General features: G+C 32.0%; 1 long non-coding RNA gene across 2 annotated transcripts; it reads left to right on the forward strand.

Moving 5' to 3' along the window:
• The first annotated feature begins 3,041 nt into the window (after nucleotides 1-3,041).
• LOC110903120 lies at nucleotides 3,042-4,766 on the forward strand. 2 transcript variants are annotated; one of them, XR_002571684.2, is made up of 4 exons: nucleotides 3,042-3,343; nucleotides 4,015-4,119; nucleotides 4,229-4,349; nucleotides 4,434-4,766. It is a non-coding gene; the product is annotated as an uncharacterized LOC110903120 (long non-coding RNA). The 2 variants fall into 2 exon arrangements; XR_002571683.2 differs by having other exon boundaries at nucleotides 4,015-4,349.
• Nucleotides 4,767-7,515: the final 2,749 nt, after the last annotated feature.

The raw sequence follows: 7,515 nt of genomic DNA on the forward strand, positions 1-7,515 counted from the left end.
ACAACCTTAGTCCCTTAATTTTATGACACCATCATAATTGCCACTAATTTCATACCTTTACTTATCTTGTTAGGTATTTAACTAAGTTTAATAACCTAGTTATTTTTTTTTTCATTTACATAAACATGGTGACATATCTACGAATTTAATAATTCGTGTTTTGGGGTGTTACAGACACCTTGTCGTTCAAAAAAAAACATATAGGGTTTCTTTAGCAAGAGTAGTTGGTGGCTGGAAGCTCCTTATAAACGCTACTAGTAGGAGCGTTCAACCAAAAGATTCAAACTTCTAATCTAAAAGCTTCAATCTCCTTCAAACAAACAAGTCTTTTTTATTAAGTATGACCTTTTTTATAAAATCTTAAAGCTAGAAGCTCCTAAAAGCTGCTAAAACTCCATGCCAAACATACTCATACTTGTCCTAAGTTTTATAAAGAAAAAAAAACTTTTAATCTTGTAATAATTTAACCTTTATTCAATTACCAAAGGATAATAAAAGATGATAAATTTTCATCTTATTTCTTCTTTTTTACTTCAGTTTAGCCTTTTTTTTAATTAATTTTAGGTTACTCGAGTATGCATTTTTATGATGTAAGACTTAATATCGTTTTAATATTTATGCCTATTTTAAGGATTTGGATATTCAAATTTAGGACTCGTATTTGTTTTTTAGTGTGGTGTTGCATCATGTCCTTCTTTGTTTCGATGAAGGATTTTTATGTTCGTGTTTAAAGCTTAGATTCGATTTTGATTTGTGTCACGATTATATGGTAGTTTAGCAAGGGCTTTTTGACTACATGTCACTTATTAAATGTGTTATGCGTATAGTTCAACATATGATCATATACTGGACAAGCGGAGTGTGATGAAGTTGTTAAAAGAAATAGCTATAATGTGTTATTGATGGAGAAGTATTAGCTATGAAAAGAAACAACGTATGAATTTAACTTATCTTTCAAGTAATAAGAATGTGTTTGCCTAAAACGACTATTCACACTACATACAAGTGACAAAAGAGCATAGAAGCGTATTTTTAAGTTAGAGGATCTGAAAATGTCATAGCTCTTTATTTGAAAACGAAACTCCGATGATTTGTGTTCCATCTTGATATTAATTCAACATTCTTGAATGCCAGGGCGGTTCTAGAATTTTGGGGGCCCAAAGCGAATTAAACATTCAAGGCCCTTTTTAATTTTTCAAGGGTCGTAATTTCGGTTTGTATCTGACATGAAATATATTAGGAAGAAACTTATAAAGCACTTAACCATTATATAAACTAGATGATTTCCCTAGTCAAATAATGATGGGATCTAATACATAAATCAAATCTAAGTTGTTCAAAAGAGTTTAACCTAACAAATAACAATTTACATTATGTGTGAAAGGAATTAAAACATGCTACTTATTTTAAGTATACTATTGTTATTAGTTAGAAACGATTTTTTTTTAAATAAAATTTTACATGGACGTATCATGTTAAAAATTGTGTGGACAAAATATTTTAGCTTATTAAATTAAGAGAGGTGATTAAAAATGCATTTGTAACCCTTTATTAAAAAGAGTGAGTGAGATAATTAATAATTCTGAAAATGTATAGCAGATGGGATTCGAACCCAGCCCTCTACAAAAAAACAAATCTCGTTCCTACCAACAGACTACACATGTATTAATGTTAACAAAAAATCACCGTAAATATAATATTCTTTTCTTTTATAAATATAGATTTATTTATTTATTTTTTATTTTGGAGGCCCTAAACTGTCGCATAGCCCAGTTAAATGGATAACACATGGAGGAGGTGTATGTAACTCAACTAGAAGGGTGCATGGTAAAATGATGAGATAATAGCACAACAATGGGCAAAAATAAGTAACTTTGAAACATAATTGAAGGTCTAAATTGTGTTCTCATGCGAGGCTATCCATACACAGTTTCAGCATGTATGTTCATAATTTGGTATTGATGTGTGGAGAATTTAAGCCATGCACTTACTTAATGATTAGTGGATGATTAGACATCGAGGCATGAGTATTGAGTCTATAGATAGTGATTGACTGATTGGTGGATGATTAGATTGAGAGCAATCTCAATGAGCTCAAAGAAGGAAGTGATTGTTCCTTTTACATTTTCTAAAGCATTATATGTAGCAAAGTTGTCAAGTTGTATTGCTAAGAAGTAGGGATGGCAATTGAAACCGATCTTGGGTAAACCTAGGGGTGCAAACGAGACGAGCCGAGTCCGAGCTTTATCAGGCTCGAGCTCGGCTTGATTCGAGCTTTATTTTTAAAGCTCGAGCTCAGCTCGAAGGTAATTTTTCAAGCTCGAGCTCGGATCGGGCTCGACTCATTTAGTATTTATTAATTAATTTATATTAATTATAATTATTATTATTATACATATAATTCCCTTATTTTTTATATTTATATAAATGGTAGTTATTATTATATAAATATATGTTTAATATATTAATAAAAAATATATAAACAGAAAGCTTGTTTAGGCTCGCGAGCCGGCTCGAGCTCGATAAGCGAAGCTCAGGCTCATTTACTAAATGAGCTTGTTTTTAGGCTCGGGCTCGAGCTCGTTTAAGCTCGGCTCGTTCGAGCTTTTTTTCGAGTCGAGCTCGAGTAGCTAGCGAGTAGCTCGGCTCGTTTGCACCCCTATGTAAACCCGAAACCCGACACATTTGGGATGGGTTTGGGGTTGGTTAATCGGGTTCGGGACGGGTTTGGAACTAGTTTTTCTTTTTTCGTGGGTTTGGAACGGGTTTGGGATTTGGTGATGTACCCAATTACCCGATAAAGTGTACCCGTTTACCTGATTGTATACCCTATATAATTTCTTTATATTTTTAAATATGTATATATATATATATCTATATCTATACTATTATATAATAGATATAAGAGAGAGAGTGTTGAGATGTTGAAAATTAAGAGTTTTTAACCTTTAGTGGATATGTTATATCTATATATTCAAGCAGTTAAAAACTCTTTAAAGGCCCGGACATACAAAGGCGGGACAAAAAACCCTAATCACATTTCAAATTTCAAACCCACCACACACACACACACTCTCTCTCTCTCTCTCTCTCTCAAATTCCCTGTGAATGAAATCAGATCTGCGCATCAAAGAAGAAGAAGAAGAACAATCTGTTGCTGATGCCGATTCAAGCTTCAATATAAGAACCACAATTTCTTCTTTTACCTCTTTCTCAGTAAACATCACCACCTGGACAGTTCTGGTAAGCTCGATCTAGGTTATCATACCAGTGACGCAGGCCGGCCAAACTAGGATTTCGACTCCCGATCTATTTCTGCACGTATGTTCTTCAGACAATCAAGGTAAGATTTGGTCAATTTGAGTTCGTATTTCCGTTGATTTTGTGTCTTGGGGAACTGAGATACGTTTTTTTTAATTGGGTTATTGAGGACTGATGAGGTAAATCCAGGTGATGGTAGGGTTGAGAAGTATTATATATGTACCTGTTTGAGGTCATAGGATGTAGAGAAGTAATTTATAAGTTGATAAAAAAAAGAAGAGAAAATTCGATGATTGTAATCAGACGTGTTTCTCTTAGTGGTTTAGATCCTTTGTTCCAGACACCTCTTAGTTGCAGATAAGGTAATTGTGTGATATTAATATTTTTCACAAGCTAATATGATGGTTACATTCTGCTAGAAGGTTAACAATAGAGCTATAGCTTCCATGAATCACCTGGTAATATTTTACCTTTTTTAACAATTTCAAATCTATGAGAAGCTAGGCTTTTTCAAGGATGTTGAAGTAAATGAGAAGCTCCACAGTTAGCATCAAATAGACAATACCAGCCACTCCTTTGAAATTGTGTAGCTCCATGTGTTTTGAGTTAAAGATTAGTATGTAGCTATTTATGTGGTAACTTTTTTTTTTAATTTGATGGGTTTATCATTAAGAAATCCACATTTTTACACATTTTGTTATTGTAATAATACCAATAAGTTGATATCTACATGTGTATTGTTTTATGGAGCAGGTCCAAAGTTTTGGGGAACCATTCTCTAGCACACAAGAATTCTAGCAAAATAAGGGTATCAGATCATTATCAAAATAAAAAAGAATTGGGGAAGCTGCTACTCAGGTATCCTTTTTCAAAGTTCTTATTTAACAGTAGTGGTATTGGTAAAATTTTATTCTGCTCTTGGTCATGAAAGACCAAATCAAAGCACAAAATATCACAAAATTTGTAGAAGTCTACTTTGGGAAGTTGGTTTTGCTGGGTATTAATGCTAAGAAGTTGAAAAATACCAACATTGGTCCATCGCCAAAGTCTGAGCTTAGATGAGCTGAACTTGAAGCACTAGGTCGAAGGTAAATTAATGGGTCGGGTGATTAAGTGCCAGCCTGCCAGAATTTTTCTTATTTAATAATATGTTATTTGGTGTTTGTTTGCAGGATGTGCTGAGCTATATACCCCTTCATACCAAGGATAAAGCTAATATTATTGTGGGAATAGATTGATCCAGACGCAAGATGATTTATTGAACGACCGCCAGCCTGCCAGAATTCTATATACTAATTTTATACACTTGGCTTACTGTTGCTCATATGTTTTATTGTATTCTATGCTTACTGTTGTTTGTTCTCGAATTGCAATTTGGCTGATTCATTGATTGAAGTATCTTATTTTGGGTAGTTTTAGTTACACACGTGTCTTCTAATCGAAGGATATAAGATTTCAATGTTCAATATTGTTGAGACTAATTTTAAAGTGGTTGTGGTTGGACATGCGAACTGATTAGTATAAGAAAACTTGACTTCATGACACTTAAGCTAACTTGCTTGTAAATAGGAAAGACCAACATAAATTTTTATTTCTATATGTTTGTTGTTTTGAATAGCAACAGGTTAAGAAACAGAAAGAATTGACAATTGTCGCATTTTGATAGTTTGACTTCACATTGGATGGTAAATGGTTGTGCAACGGAATGATAAATTAAATGGCGAGTCTTAGATGCATATATGCATGTGTAAATTCAATTGTAATAAAGTAGGAGTCCTACAAATTTATGAGTAATTTAAAAAAACTGAGCTAAATTAATTGAAATGCATATATCCAAGTGACCATGCTTTTTCAGGTTAAGGCACATATACAGAAACTTTATGTTCCAATTTCTGTCAGACATTTCACTCTAAAAAAGTTTGTAGACAACAGCTTGTACAAACACTTTCTTACATTTGACTTCTCAAATATTATACTTTGAATAGCTGTACAAACAACTTCTAGCATTTGTACCTTCTTCATATCTACTAATATTATTTTTATTAACCCCTCTCTACAAAGATTCAATTGGAAGTAATAAACCATACTTTCTATGTCTTGATGTTGACAACACATTTGAGTTATTCCCCTTCGATATACAAAAATTGGAGTCTGTATAGTGTGCATCATCTCTTTTTTTGTGAGACCTGTATCTTCTTTTTATGCAAGAAACACTAAATGTAAAGGTACAAGTAGCATACAAATTTAGTACCCATAAATGTCAAATAGATTGTATACGATTTGTATGGTATTAATACAAATGGGACTTATAAATAATTTACATGCTATTAATACAAATGCGACTTGTTTGTTGTCAAGGGCACATGGACTTCAAATTTGTAAACATATATTAGAATTATATTTTGTCGATGCATAATAAATAGTCATAAAAATGCTTGTTCATCGAAAGAACTTCACATTTTTTGTCTCACTGGTCGCGTATAAATCATCAAATATAAATGATCATTAAAATAACCTTATCTAAGACCAATATGCAGCAGAAGGGTAAAAAAGACTACTTCGTATAAACATTTCGGTTCTTTTTTATATCAATTGGCATTATATAAACATTTATTTATAGCATATTACACCCAACACACCACCCCTTAGCCGCCAAAGAAGGGCGCCCACTTGTATATCACTAATTGGATTTCCTTTTTTTAATTTCTTTTTTTATATAGTTAATCGAGATTTATTCTATACCGTGCAAATGAAAGTTAAAAATAAAGCCCCTAGCTTATGTGTCGTTTACGTGACAAAGTCAACCATTTAAGTAACTAATATCTTCATAATCTCGTTCCAACCATTTGTTAAATGTAGATGTGATGCTTCTTATATATCTTTTATTTATTAGTTTTCGCTATTATTATTAATGTCATGGTAACCAATGTTTGCTATTTTCTTATTTAGTGTTCGTTATTATTTAATTGAGATCTATTAGGAATTTAGGATTATGACATAGACAAACTACACCGATGCTATGAATAAGAAAACTAACACACACATACAATACATTATATCATATTGTATCACGAGTGGATTGATAAACTAACGATTTATGAGTACCTCGTTGTAAATTGCCGCCCCCGTCGCATCGCGCGGGTTTTTTACTAGTATATATATATATATATATATATATATATATATATATATATGGGAGGGTTTAAATGAGAACGCTAAATATTTGTGAGAACCGTGAGAACAAATGAAAAAACCATGAGAACTTGGTCAAAAACAATTCAAATTCAAAAATTTTTTCTACACTTATCATTATTATTCGAATACAATGTTAGAAATTCAATTTACACGTTTAAATTTACGTGAATTCGTAAATAAAGAAAATTTACACATGTGTAAATTTGCCATTTACACATGTGTAAATCTGCTATATTTACACATGTGTAAAAAATCTAAAAAGAATGATTTTGAAATGAGAAATGAATTATTTGATGTTATAAATTCTTGTTTTGATGTTGTATCTTAATTACAATGAGGTTTGTATAAGAAAAAATTGGTTTTGATTGGTTTTTTCATTCGTTCTCACGGTTCTCGCAATATTTAGCGTTCTCAAGATAACCCTCCCCTATATATATATATATATATATATATATATATATATATATATATATATATATATATATATATATATATATATATATATATATATATATATATGATACATCCATTTTTATACATATAGGTATTTTTTCGGTATACATTGTAATTATTTGATATATTTTTATAGTGATAATACTTGATGTAACTGATTAGTAACTATACCCGATGGGTTTTGGGTCGCATATCCCGACATGTATTTTTTTAAATTAATGGGTTTATCCGAAACCCGCAGGGCGCAGGTATACCCGATACCCGATGATTTTGAGATGGGTTTGAAACAAGCTTATCTAACCGAGTTTGGGGTTAGGATTACCTAAACTCGTCCTAAACCGACCTATTGTCATCCCTGCTTAGAAGCTACTATAATACTTTGACCAAGGTCAAGAAGACACAACTCAGTTGTTTTTCTATAAAAAATCCAACGGTTCATTAAAGAACATAACACGTTATTGCAAAAGGGATAGGTGAGTTACAATAATGCAACACAAGTCAACATGCTATAGACGTGTTAACAAATTATACAGAGTACAAGGGTGAGAAGGGTGATCATCTTTTGAGGGTAACTTCCCACCAATGATTTTTTGTTATATCAACTTC

This window comes from Helianthus annuus, chromosome 13 (assembly GCF_002127325.2).
Source record: "Helianthus annuus cultivar XRQ/B chromosome 13, HanXRQr2.0-SUNRISE, whole genome shotgun sequence".
In the NCBI taxonomy this organism is placed as follows: Eukaryota; Viridiplantae; Streptophyta; class Magnoliopsida; order Asterales; family Asteraceae; genus Helianthus; species Helianthus annuus.